The sequence below is a fragment of the Denticeps clupeoides genome, unplaced genomic scaffold (genome assembly GCF_900700375.1).
Source record: "Denticeps clupeoides unplaced genomic scaffold, fDenClu1.1, whole genome shotgun sequence".
Classification (NCBI taxonomy): domain Eukaryota; kingdom Metazoa; phylum Chordata; class Actinopteri; order Clupeiformes; family Denticipitidae; genus Denticeps; species Denticeps clupeoides.
In genome coordinates, this window is record NW_021629816.1 from 37,684 (window position 1) to 52,622 (window position 14,939).

The following is a 14,939-nucleotide window of genomic DNA, read 5'->3' on the forward strand; positions in this document are numbered from 1 at the left end:
GCGGTGACGGAGACATTCCTGGAAAGGGATCCCGGTCATCGTAAAGAAGTGGAGGAGATGTTCATGGCCTCTAATAACAATCTGGAGATGGCTATTCGGGACACGACACAGAACAGCCTGGCTTGGCGTGAAGAGCTGAGGCAAATTGCCATCCAGGAGGCTGAGAATGAAGTAAAAGAAAGACTGAGAGAAGAACAAGATCTGGAACGGCTGCAATGTGAGGAGCTTGAAGCACAGCTGAACGTGGAGAGACACAACAGAGAAGAAGCAGAAAGGTGTTTCTGTAACGTGAGAGAAACTGGAAAGCAGATGGAGATGGAGACACAGCTCCATACGCAGCTGGGGAGCATGCAGGCTCTTTATGAAGAGACGCTGCAGAACGAGAAGAAGGAGCAGGAAACGCTGAGAAGTCAAATGACAGATGAGCAGAGCAGGAGAGAGAAAGCTGAAAAAGATCTTGAAGCAAAAAGAGAAAGCAGGAAAGAGGCAGAGAGGCTTCTCCTGGAGACAGAGACAAAGTTCCGTCATCAGCTGGAGAGCAAAGACAGTCTCCACGAGGAGACGCTCCAGCAAATGAAAAAGGAACTCGAGATGATGACAGCCGAACGTGACCATGAGCACAGAGCACGAGAAGAACTTGAAAAAGTGCTCCTTGAAGAAACATCTACCAGGAACGAACTGGAAAAACGTTTCCAGGACTTAAACAATACAAGCAAGAGGCAGGAGATTGAGGAAGCCCTGAAGGTCCTCCTCAGAAGGGAGAAGGAACTGTGTGGGCAACTCGAGCAGACAGTGGACATGAGAGCAGCACTGGAGCATCTTCGAGAAGCTTCACAAGGAGACGTGGAGAAAAGAAAACAGTACAAGAACCAGGCTGTCCAGGTTGATCTGGGAGGCTGGTGAACAGGACGCAGCTATGCGGACATCGCAAAGGCGAGCGTAACATGAGCGTTATTACAAAATGCAAATAAAGAATCTATATAGAAAAGATGAATGAAATCTCCTTTGACTTTCTTGAGCTTCACACGTCCAAAACACAAGACAAACATTAAAAACCATGTTGTATAGTTCACCATGTACTATATTTCACTTGGATTATATACAACTATATTATTTTACGTGTTCCGTAACAACACATTTCCATTCAGTAGTGACGGGGACAGTCCCCCTGGGGACAGAGGGACACGATGGTAGTAAGTGGGGTTTGAACCTGGAACTTGGTGCTCTTCTGGTTCAGACGCGAGTGTGTTGGCCAAGTGTAAAACACACCAATAATAATGATTAAAAAGTGAAAGTGACAGTAAACAAGAATCTACCTCTATGTACCATCCGACCTCTACAACTCATACAGGACGAAGCAGCACGACTGATGTTCAACCTTCCCAAGTTCTCCACACCGCCCCTCTGCTACGTTCCCTCCACCGGCTCCCAGTAGCTGCACGCATCAGGTTCTAAATACTGATGCTGGCCTACAAAGCCAAACATGGAGTAGCACCATCCTACCTCACAGCCCTTATTACACCTCGCACTGCACCTGGTATACTCCGAGCCTCCAGTACTGCTCGCCTGGTCCCTCCATCTGTGAAGGTAAAAGGAAGACCCTGATCTAGACTCTTCTCCGTCTTGGCCTCTCGGTGGTGGAATGAACTTCCAGTTCAGTCACTGAGCACCTTCACACGGCAGCTCAAGACCTTCCTCTTTAGAGAAGATTTAGATGAACTTGTAACCTTCTTCTCGTCTGACTTCTGTATAGAAACTAGAACAGAGTGAATAAAAAGATTGTATTCATAGTTGGGGGTCCTAGTGAACCGGAATTGATCTCTTCATCCATGGTAACTTGAAAGCACGTTGTAAGTGGCTCTGGATACGGCCGTCTGCCAAATGCCTTAAATGTAAATAATGAATAAGTTCGTCTTTATAAAAAAAGGAGGCCGCTTACATTTACATTTAAGGCGTTTGCCAGACGTCCTTAACCAGAGCGACTTACAACTTGCTTCCATGTTACCATGGATGAAGTGGTCAGTTCTGGTTCACTAGGACCCCCAACTATGAATACAATCTTTTTATTCACTCTGTTGTAGATTCTGTACAGAAGACAAGAAGAAGGTCACAAGTTCATCTAAATCTTCTCTAAAGAGGAAGGTCTTGAGCTGCCGTTTGAAGGTGCTCAGTGACTGAGCTGTTCTGACCTAAAGGGGAAGTTCATTCCACAACCGAGGGGCCAAGACGGAGAAGAGTCTAGATGAGTGGAAAGCTGACCTGATTGTGTTGAAGATGAGGGTCATCATCTCCTTGCTGTTCCTGCTGTTCTCCACATTTAGAGCTCTTTCTCTAAACAACCAGAGCAACCCTCTAAATACAAAAAAAGAAATTCCTGTGCAGGACATCAACGCTGAGCTGCAGTACCTGAGGAACATGGTCCACTACCTGCGGGACACGATGCTGGCTCAGGAAGTCCAGTTGGAGAACGTGAAGACCAACCTAAAGGACCCTGAAGACATGGTGCTGGATCTGAGGCTGGATTTCAAAGTTCTGGAGAGAGAAAACGCTGGTAATCACATCTTCTAAATGTGCAATATTAATTCAACTACACTGAGACCAGTATGAACATCATTCACAGACTTTAATGTTGGTATTTAGCTCATTTACATTTACATTATTACATTATTTAGCTCAAGATGCGGAGATAAAGACCATGAAGGATGAAGTGGAAAACATGAAGAAGGAGAATGCAGGTGCATAAATGACATTTGACAAATATTATATTGTAAAATATACTACACAAATAGTATTATTTAATCACACATAGTATTAATTCCATGTAATTACTGTATAAATAACAAACAGTGAATTATTATTCATTGGTTATGATTAGTTTAGGTTATAATAACAGTACATTAATTCAATTCTCTACATGTAATAGAGTGCATGAGTAGATATAATTTAGAATAACAGACATCTGTATTATTTTGTATATAAGCGCAAGATGCTGTCCTGTCAGACGTACAGAAAGACCTGGAGAATCTGAAGATGGAAAATGCAGGTAATGCAGAACAGACAGTCCAACGTTCACATCCAAGCTGCTTACAAGAGTGACCATTGAATTTTTTACAGTAATTCTGAGCATGGGAACAATCAGCGACATCTCATCAATATACATTGTTATACATCCATACATACAGTCATGTACATTCATATACCGCCATAAACTATTATATACAGCCATATAAATTAACTGTTATATGCGACCATCCTGTCATAAAAACTCTTTAATCTCCTATAGAAATAAGCCATACCATAATCTACCATAAAGTACTGAATTATTCCTTCATTACTGCAGCACTTGTGGCAGAGCTGACGGCTCTAAAGATCCAAATGGATGACAATGAGCAGAACGTGGAGAACCTGACTCATCAGAATGCAGGTGCTGGATTGAAATGATCCTGTCACAGGGGGAATTCGATGACGCACTTGCAGACATACTTTCGGCGTGGGGATAAGCCGTCGTACGGCTTAGCCCGAGGACGGCCTCGCCCGAGGACACTGGGCGAGCGGGGCAGGAGGACCGGGGGCGCCTGGCCGGCGAGGAATGAGGAAGTAATGGACGCGCTGCAACGCAGCGGGGAGTCAGTTCGGGATCTTTGGGAAGGACCGGGGCAGAGGAGAACCGGAAGACGGCGGGTTTCAGGATGGTCCGGGATCTTGGACAGGACGGGAGTAAGTCTTGGGCTGTAGGAAGGTAGGGGAGCATGGAATCCCGTCTTAACCGAGGGGTCAGGTAGGTTCAAGGTCAGGGGCAGGAAGAGGTTGTAGTCAGGAAGTTCCGGTCGGGGTTCCTTTCGTGGTTTCCAGGGGATCAGGCAATTCTCGAAGTCGTGGGCAGGCGAAGGTCGTATTACGGGAATCTCAATTATCATAGGTCGTGGGTGACTCATACAACTCATTTAACACATACATTTACATTTACATTTACATTTACGGCATTTATCAGACGCCCTTATCCAGAGCGACTTACAATCAGTAGTTTCAGGGGACAGTCTCCCTGGAGCAACTTAGGGTTAAGTGTCTTGCTCAGGGACACAATGGTAGTAAGCGGGATTTGAACCTGGGTATTCTGGTTCATAGGCGAGTGTGTTACCCACTAGGCTACTACCACCCTACAAAGAGCGGGCGTGTCTCCTTGGTGTTATTTCCCTTTTATACTTGCCACCGCCCGCTTCCATTTCCTCTTCCGGGTTGCCATCTCCCAGGCTGGTGAGGTGCCCTCTAGCGGGCTGGAGGCGCGTTGGCCATGACAGATCCCTAATCATATTTTCTTGGTGAAGATTTGGCTCATTTTTTGTGTTCCACCTACATCAGAACAAGCAGCAGAGCTGAAAGCTGTCAAGAACCAAGTAGAAGATCTGCAGCAGAAGAACTCAGGTATCATGTGATGAACTCATTAACCAAGTTTACGTACCAGCGTAGTGGGGGTCTTCATTCTGTTCAGATATTTATGAATTTGTGTTGTAGAATAAGCAGAAATGCAAAAAGAAGACGGAGAAGTCCACTGGTTCTAGTAAAGCTCACGTAGGAACTGACTGTGGTTTTAATATTTTCTGCTCTGAATGAAGAGATTGGAGGACTGAAGACCAGACTAACATCAGTGGAGACAAAAGTGGAGAAACTGAACATGAATGCAGGTAAATGACATTATTATTGCTATATACTGAATACATATTGTAATCGTGATGAAAGATTGGTTTATTTGTACATGATGAGTATTGGGTCATATCCTTAAATATGATGTGCCTTTTATTTGGGATATAAGTTACTTTCTAGTCATCATTCTATGTAAATCAATAGAATTACTTACATATCAGATGATTATGTTTTTGTCTTTTTGTAAAGTTGAATATCAGCAGTGATGTTTTTTTGGTTCTGTTCCACTTTACAGGAGGCAAAGTGGCCTTTTCAGCAGCTCTGACATTTAATACTGAGTAGAATACAAGCAGGACCTTCCGAACTGAACTTGGTCTTCAGGAACATCATCACCAATGTTGGAAACGCCTACAGCAGTAATACAGGTGCTCAGCATCTTCTCATAGTCATGGTGTCAGTGGGAGTCACATTCTTTAAACACCTCAGTGCCAGCCTCTTAACGCACTTTGTGAAAGTGAAGTGACTGTCCTTGTGAACCACCACACACAGTGGGGCTCAGGTTTAAAGGCTTAAACCATCACCGTTGGTGAGGAGCGGGCAGCCATGTTCATCTTCTCTGCATCAGCTCGTTTTGCTCCTACTGGCCCGTGACTGGTTGGCTCGGCCTGTAGAATTGAGCCTCTTTGTCTTTGGACTGGAAGGCGGAGTCCCTGGTGTCCACCAGGGTTTGTGGTTCGGTCCGGTGATGAACAGGGACTGATAGTCTCCTGTTTAACCTGACAGGTGCATCATGGTAGTAGATCTGACTGTAGTGAATTTTTCTGTATGGTTCTGCAGGGTTCTTCACCGCTCCAGTGAAGGGCGTTTACTTCTTCAGGTTCACCGTGGCGGACATCCTCTCATCGCGCACCATGTACACAGCGCTGTACAGGAACCAGCAGAGGATCATGTTGCTGGGGGAGTACGACATGGACCACCATGTCTCCTACCTGGTCGGCGGCGTGACTCTGCAGCTGGAGGCGGGAGACTGGGTTAACCTGCGTCTTCCTGGAAACCAGCGACTTTACAACGATGAGAGTAATCACTGCATCTTCAGCGGATTCCTGCTCTTCACCCTGTGAAATGGTGATAATCATCACTTGGTCTGATGCCTAATAAAGTCCTGGCTTACATCATACGCCATTTGGCTTTAAAACAAATAAATCTGGAGAAATATCTAATAAAGCAAATACTTGTTTTACAGCACAGTTAGTCTTAATGTTCGATGTATCTTCCGATAATAAAGAAGCATGGCTGTTACTAACAATCATTTTAATAATCATTTAATCTGTCGATTAATTTTTTAAATTATGAATAAATAAAAGCATTCATTTCCAACCCTTTATTCAAAAACAGAATCTTTAGAAAATGCATGAATATAATGATAATTAAACACCAAAACATAACACCAAAAACATGCACATGTATGCTTTACTTGATCTGGCGAATATAGACTTTTTAAAATGAAGTGCCACCTGAGCTGCCGGAGCAACAAATAATTTATGAAAAGAAATACAATACATATCAGAAAATTGAACAGGATTTGTTTGAATGTCTCATTGTACATTTTACCTCTGTTTGTCACGACCACGGGCTGACGGGGGAAGGAAGCGCAGAGACGGGACATCTGGGCAAATGGGATTTATTAATACGCACAAAAGAAAAAGGCACGAGGGACAAAACAAAGGAAGCCAAGAAAAACAAACCAACAGGCGTGTGGCGGTTGCCAGGAACTGAAATAAAAATTCAGGATCCACATCGATGCATCAGTGTCGGTTGCTTCTAACGGGGCTCCAACCACGGATGCCTACCCAGCAGCACCTGTGCATGGTTAGAGCCCTGCTGTCAGGCTGAGTGCTGCCAGCTGGGGCTCCTGCTGCACCCAGACGTGGCACTGTTACTCTCCAACTTACCATGTAAAATCCAGAACTGGAACCAGACAGTCAGCACAATTCAGACCAAGCACTTTGTCAATCTTATGCTTCACAAGTTATTTCTGTGCATCTGGACTTTCTCTCACATCTCAACATTACCTTGAGCTGATTAAATACAGAGATTCTGGGATTCTGCTGCAAGCAGATTTATAATGATTTATAATACCCTTATTACACCTCGCACTGCACCTGGTATACTCCGAGCCTCCAGTACTGCTCGCCTGGTCCCTCCATCTCTGAAGGTAAAAGGAAGACACAGTAGGATATTTCGGTAAAAAAAGAATCTATAAAGAAAAAATTAATGAAACCTCTTTTGCCTTTCTTGAGTTTCACGTGTCTAAAACACAAGACAAACATTAGTCCAAAAAAAAAACATGTCAGTTTTTCCACTTTTTACTTCTGACTTTTGTTGTTTTTTAAATCAGTTTTGTCAGTTAAAAAAAATGACAAAAAATTACACAAGTCAGAAGTAAAAAAGTGAAAAAAAATGACAGTCCAAAAAAAAAAACATGTCAGTTTTGTCAGTTTTTCCACTTTTTTACTTCTGACTCTTGTTGTTTTTTTTTAACTTTGTCATTTTTTCCACTTATTCACATAAGTTGAAATTGTAAAATGCTCAAACATTTACAGTCCAAAAAAAAACAATAGTCAGAAGTGAAAAGATTAAAAAAAAAAGACAAAAAATAACAAAAGTTAGAAGCGAAAATGTGAAAAAAAATTAGAAAGTTAAAAAAAAACATATCAGTTTTGTCAGGTTTTCCACTTTTTTACTTCTGACTTTTTTTGTTTTTTAAATCAGTTTTGTCAGTTAATGAAATCTCCCTTTTTTACTTCTGACTTTTGTTTTTTTTTTTTAACTTTTTTTATACTTATTCACATAAGTTAAAATTGTAAAATGCTCAAAAATTTACAAAGTCCAAGAGAAAAAAAAAAGTCAGAAATGAAAAGGTTAAAAAAAATGACATAAAAAACAAAAGACAGAAGCGAGAAAGTGATAAAAAATGACAAATTCGAAAAAAAACATTTTAGTTTTTTCAGTTTTTCCACTTTTCTACTTTTGACTTTTGTTGTTTTTTAAATCAGTTTTGTCAGTTATTTCCCTTTTTCACTTTTGACTTTTGTTTTTTTTTACTTTGTCATTTTTTCCACTTATTCATCAAAGTTGGAATCGTAAAATGTTAAAAAAAATCTACAAAGTCGCAAAAAAAAAACATAATTCAGAAGTAAGAAGGTTAAAAAATGACAAAAAATAACAAAAGTCCGAAGCGAAAAAGTGAAAAAAATGACAAAGTCCAAAAAAAAACATGCATGTTTTGTCAGTTTTTCCACTTTATTACTTCTGACTTTTGTTGTTTTTTAAATCAGTTTTGTCAGTTATTTCCCTTTGTTACATCTGACTATTGTTTTTTTTTTTTACTTTTTCATTTTTTATACTTTTTCACATAAGTTAAAATTGTAAAATGCTCAAAAATTTAAAGGTCCAAGAAAAAAAAAATCAGAAGTGAAAAGGTTAAAAAAAATGACAAAAAAAACAAAAGACAGAAGCGAAAAAGTGAATAAAATGACAAAGTCGAAAAAAAAACATGTTATTTTTGTCAGTTTTTCCACTTTGTTACTTCTGACTGTTGTTGTTTTTTAAATCAATTTTGTCAGTTATTTCCTTTTTTTTTCCTTCTGACTTTTTTTTTTAACTTTGTCATTTATTCCACTTATTCACATGAGTTGAAATTCTGAAATGCTCCAAAATTTACAGTCCAAAAAAAAAACAATATTCAGAAGTGAAAGGGTTAAAAAAAAGACAAAAAATATGAAAAAAAAACAGAAGAGAAAAAGTGAAAAAAATGACAAATTCGAAAAAAAAAACATTTTAGTTTTGTCAGTTTTTCCACTTTTTTACTTCTGACTTTTGTTGTTTTTTAAATCAGTTTTGTCAGTTACTTCCCTTTATCACTTCTGACTTTTTTTTTTAACTTTGTCATTTTTTCCACTTATTCACCTAAGTTGGAATTGTTAAATGCTCAAAAATCTACAAAGTCGAGAAAAAAAAAGTCAAAAGTAAAAAAGTTAAAAAATGACAAAAAATGACAAAAGTCAGAAGAGAAAAAGTGAAAAAAATGACAGTCGAAAAAAAACATGTCAGTTTTGTCAGTTTTTCCACTTTTTTTACTTATGACTTTTGTTGTTTTTTAAATCAGTTTTGTCAGTTATTTCCCTTTTTCACTTCTGACTTGTTTTTTTTTAACTTTGTCATTTTTTCCACTTATTCACCTAAGTTGGAATTGTAAAATGCTCAAAAATCTACAAAGTCGAAAAAAGTAAAAAGTAAAAAGGTTAAAAAATGACAAAAAAAAACAAAAGTCAGAAGTGAAAAAGGGAAATAACTGGCAAAACTGATTTAAAAAACAACAAGAGTCAGAAGTAAAAACGTGGAAAAACTGACAAAACTGACATGTTTTTTTTTGACTTTGTAATTTTTTTCACTTTTTCGCTTCTGACCTTTGTCATTTTTTGTCTTTTTTTTTTCCTTTTTTCTTCGGACTTTTTTTTTTTTTTTTCGACTTTGTAGATTTTTGAGCATTTTACAATTCCTACTTAGGTGAATAAGTGGAAAAAATGACAAAGATAAAAAAAAGTCAGAAGTGAAAAAGGGAAATAACTGACAAAACTGATTTAAAAAACAACAAAAGTCAGAAGTAAAAAAGTGGAAAAACTGACAAAACTGACATGTTTTTTTTCGACTTTGTCATATTTCTCACTTTTTCTCTTCTGACTTTTGTCATTTTTTGTCATTTTTTTAACCTTTTTACTTCAGAATTTTGTTTTTTTTTCGACTTTGTAGATTTTGAGCATTTTACAATTCCTACTTAGGTGAATAAGTGGAAAAAATGACAAAGATAAAAAAAAAACAAGTCAGAAGTGAAAAAGGGAAATAACTGACAAAACTGATTTAAAAAACAACAAAAGTCAGAAGTTAAAAAAGTGGAAAAACTGACAAAACTGATTTAAAAACAACAAAAGTCAGAAGTAAAAAGAGTGGAAAAACTGACAAAACTGACATGTTTTTTTTCGACTTTGTCATGTTTCTTACTTTTTCTCTTCTGACTTTGTCATTTTTTTTTCATTTTTTTAACCTTTTTACTTCGGACTTTTGTTTTTTTTTCGACTTTGTAGATTTTTGAGCATTTTACAATTCCAACTTAGTTGAATAAGTGGAAAAAATGACAAAGATAAAAAAAAAAGTCAGAAGTGAAAAAGGGAAATAACTGACAAAACTGATTTAAAAAACAACAAGAATCAGAAGCAAAAACGTGGAAAAACTGACAAAACTGACATGTTTTTTTTTCGACTTTGTCATTTTTCTCACCTTTTCTCTTCTGACTTTTGTCATTTTTTGTCATTTTTTTTTCCTTTTTACTTCGGACTTTTGTTTTTTTTTCGTTTTTGTAGATTTTTGAGCATTTTACAATTCCAACTTAGTTGAATAAGTGGAAAAAATGACAAAGTTAAAAAAAAACAAAAGTCAGAAGTGAAAAAGGGAAATAACTGACAAAACTGATTTAAAAACAACAAAAGTCAGAAGTAAAAAAAGTGGAAAAACTGACAAAACTGATTTAAAAACAACAAAAGTCAGAAGTAAAAAGAGTGGAAAAAACTGACAAAACTGACATGTTTTTTTTCGACTTTGTCATTTTTCTCACTTATTCTCTTCTGACTTTTGTCATTTTTTGTCATTTTTTTTCCTTTTTACTTCGGACTTTTGTTTTTTTTTTTCGTTTTTGTAGATTTTTGAGCATTTTACAATTCCAACTTAGTTGAATAAGTGGAAAAAATGACAAAGTTAAAAAAAAACAAAAGTCAGGAGTGAAAAAGGGAAATAACTGACAAAACTGATTTAAAAACAACAAAAGTCAGAAGTAAAAAAAGTGGAAAAACTGACAAAACTGATTTAAAAACAACAAAAGTCAGAAGTAAAAAGAGTGGAAAAACTGACAAAACTGACATGTTTTTTTTCGACTTTGTCATGTTTCTTACTTTTTCTCTTCTGACTTTGTCATTTTTTTTTCATTTTTTTAACCTTTTTACTTCGGACTTTTGTTTTTTTTTCGACTTTGTAGATTTTTGAGCATTTTACAATTCCAACTTAGTTGAATAAGTGGAAAAAATGACAAAGATAAAAAAAAAAGTCAGAAGTGAAAAAGGGAAATAACTGACAAAACTGATTTAAAAAACAACAAGAATCAGAAGCAAAAACGTGGAAAAACTGACAAAACTGACATGTTTTTTTTTCGACTTTGTCATTTTTCTCACCTTTTCTCTTCTGACTTTTGTCATTTTTTGTCATTTTTTTTTCCTTTTTACTTCGGACTTTTGTTTTTTTTTCATTTTTGTAGATTTTTGAGCATTTTACAATTCCAACTTAGTTGAATAAGTGGAAAAAATGACAAAGTTAAAAAAAAACAAAAGTCAGGAGTGAAAAAGGGAAATAACTGACAAAACTGATTTAAAAACAACAAAAGTCAGAAGTAAAAAAAGTGGAAAAACTGACAAAACTGATTTAAAAACAACAAAAGTCAGAAGTAAAAAGAGTTGAAAAACTGACAAAACTGACATGTTTTTTTTCGACTTTGTCATTTTTCTCACTTATTCTCTTCTGACTTTTGTCATTTTTTTGTCATTTTTTTTTTCCTTTTTACTTTGGACTTTTGTTTTTTTTTCGTTTTTGTAGATTTTTGAGCATTTTACAATTCCAACTTAGTTGAATAAGTGGAAAAAATGACAAAGTTAAAAAAAAACAAAAGTCAGGAGTGAAAAAGGGAAATAACTGACAAAACTGATTTAAAAACAACAAAAGTCAGAAGTAAAAAAAGTGGAAAAACTGACAAAACTGATTTAAAAACAACAAAAGTCAGAAGTAAAAAGAGTGGAAAAACTGACAAAACTGACATGTTTTTTTTCGACTTTGTCATTTTTCTCACTTATTCTCTTCTGACTTTTGTCATTTTTTGTCATTTTTTTTTCCTTTTTACTTCGGACTTTTGTTTTTTTTTTCGTTTTTGTAGATTTTTGAGCATTTTACAATTCCAACTTAGTTGAACAAGTGGAAAAAATGACAAAGTTAAAAAAAAACAAAAGTCAGGAGTGAAAAAGGGAAATAACTGACAAAACTGATTTAAAAACAACAAAAGTCAGAAGTAAAAAAAGTGGAAAAACTGACAAAACTGATTTAAAAACAACAAAAGTCAGAAGTAAAAAGAGTGGAAAAACTGACAAAACTGACATGTTTTTTATCGACTTTGTCATTTTTCTTACTTTTTCTCTTCTGACTTTTGTCATTTTTTTTCATTTTTTTAACCTTTTTACTTCGGACTTTTGTTTTTTTTTCGACTTTGTAGATTTTTGAGCATTTTACAATTCCAACTTAGTTGGATAAGTGGAAAAAATGAAAAAGATAAAAAAAAAGTCAGAAGTGAAAAAGGGAAATAACTGACAAAACTGATTTAAAAAACAACAAGAATCAGAAGTAAAAAGAGTGGAAAAACTGACAAAACTGACATGTTTTTTTTCGACTGTCATTTTTCTCACTTTTTCTCTTCTGACTTTTGTCATTTTTTGTCATTTTTTTTTTCCTTTTTACTTCGGACTTTTGTTTTTTTTTTTTCATTTTTGTAGATTTTTGAGCATTTTAACATTCCAACTTAGTTGAATAAGTGGAAAAAATGACAAAGTTAAAAAAAAAACAAAAGTCAGGAGTGAAAAAGGGAAATAACAGACAAAACTGATTTAAAAACAACAAAAGTCAGAAGTAAAAAGAGTGGAAAAACTGACAAAACTGACATGTTTTTTTTCGACTTTGTCATTTTTCTTACTTTTTCTCTTCTGACTTTTGTCATTTTTTTTCATTTTTTTAACCTTTTTACTTCGGACTTTTGTTTTTTTTTTCGACTTTGTAGATTTTGAGCATTTTACAATTCCAACTTAGTTGAATAAGTGGAAAAAATGACAAAGATAAAAAAAAAGTCAGAAGTGAAAAAGGGAAATAACTGACAAAACTGATTTAAAAAACAACAAGAATCAGAAGTAAAAACGTGGAAAAACTGACAAAACTGACATGTTTTTTTTCGACTTTGTCATTTTTTTCACTTTTTCGCTTCTGACTTTTGTCATTTTTTGTCATTTTTTTTTCCTTTTTACTTCGGACTTTTGTTTTTTTTTCGTTTTTGTAGATTTTTGAGCATTTTACAATTCCAACTTAGTTGAATAAGTGGAAAAAATGACAAAGTTAAAAAAAAACAAAAGTCAGGAGTGAAAAAGGGAAATAACTGACAAAACTGATTTAAAAACAACAAAAGTCAGAAGTAAAAAAAGTGGAAAAACTGACAAAACTGATTTAAAAACAACAAAAGTCAGAAGTAAAAAGAGTGGAAAAACTGACAAAACTGACATGTTTTTTATCGACTTTGTCATTTTTCTTACTTTTTCTCTTCTGACTTTTGTCATTTTTTTTCATTTTTTTAACCTTTTTACTTCGGACTTTTGTTTTTTTTTTCGACTTTGTAGATTTTTGAGCATTTTACAATTCCAACTTAGTTGAATAAGTGGAAAAAATGAAAAAGATAAAGAAAAAGTCAGAATTGAAAAAGGGAAATAACTGACAAAACTGATTTAAAAAACAAGAATCAGAAGTAAAAACGTGGAAAAACTGACAAAACTGACATGTTTTTTTTCGACTGTCATTTTTCTCACTTTTTCTCTTCTGACTTTTGTCATTTTTTGTCATTTTTTTTCCTTTTTACTTCGGACTTTTGTTTTTTTCGTTTTTGTAGATTTTTGAGCATTTTACAATTCCAACTTAGTTGAATAAGTGGAAAAAATGACAAAGTTAAAAAAAAAACAAAAGTCAGCAGTGAAAAAGGGAAATAACTGACAAAACTGATTTAAAAACAACAAAAGTCAGAAGTAAAAAAAGTGGAAAACTGACAAAACTGATTTAAAAACAACAAAAGTCAGAAGTAAAAAGAGTGGAAAAACTGACAAAACTGACATGTTTTTTTTCGACTTTGTCATTTTTCTTACTTTTTCTCTTCTGACTTTTGTCATTTTTTTTCATTTTTTTAACCTTTTTACTTCGGACTTTTGTTTTTTTTTCGACTTTGTAGATTTTTGAGCATTTTACAACTCCAACTTAGTTGAATAAGTGGAAAAAATGACAAAGATAAAAAAAAAAGTCAGAAGTGAAAAAGGGAAATAACGGACAAAACTGATTTAAAAAACAACAAGAATCAGAAGTAAAAACGTGGAAAAACTGACAAAACTGACATGTTTTTTTTCGACTTTGTCATTTTTTTTCACTTTTTCGCTTCTGACTTTTGTCCTTTTTTGTCATTTTTTTTTAACCTTTTTACTTCGGACTTTTGTTATTTTTTTCGACTTTGTAGATTTTAGAGCATTTTACAATTCCAACTTAGGTAAATAAGTGGAAAAAATGACAAAGTTAAAAAAAAAAAGTCAGAAGTAAAAAAGGGAAATAACTGACAAAACTGATTTAAAAAACAACAAAAGTCAGAAGTAAAAAAAGTGGAAAAACTGACAAAACTGACATGTTTTTTTTCGACTTTGTAGATTTTAGAGCATTTTACAATTCCAACTTAGGTGAATAAGTGGAAAAAATGACAAAGTTAAAAAAAAACAAAAGTCAGAAGTGAAAAAGGGAAATAACTGACAAAACTGATTTAAAAACAACAAAAGTCAGAAGTTAAAAAAAGTGGAAAAACTGACAAAACTGACGTTTTTTTTTTACTTTGTCATTTTTCTCACTTTTTCTCTTCTGACTTTTGTCATATTTTGTAATTTTTTTAACCTTTTTACTTCAGAATTTTTTTTTTTTTCGACTTTGTAGATTTTTGAGCTTTTTACAATTCCATCTTAGTTGAATAAGTGGAAAAAATGACAAAGTTAAAAAAAAACAAAAGTCAGAAGTTAAAAAGGAAATAACTGACAAAACTGATTTAAAAAACAACAAAAGTCAGAAATAAAAAAGTGGAAAAACTGACAAATCTGACATGTTTATTTTCGACTTTGTCATTTTTTTCACTTTTTCGCTTCTGACTTTTGACATTTTTTGTCATTTTTTTTTACCTTTTTACTTCGGACTTTTGTTATTTTTTTCGACTTTGTAGATTTTTGAGCATTTTACAACTCCAACTTAGTTGAATAAGTGGAAAAAATGACAAAGATAAAAAAAAAAGTCAGAAGTGAAAAAGGGAAATAACGGACAAAACTGATTTAAAAAACAACAAGAATCAGAAGTAAAAACGTGGAAAAACT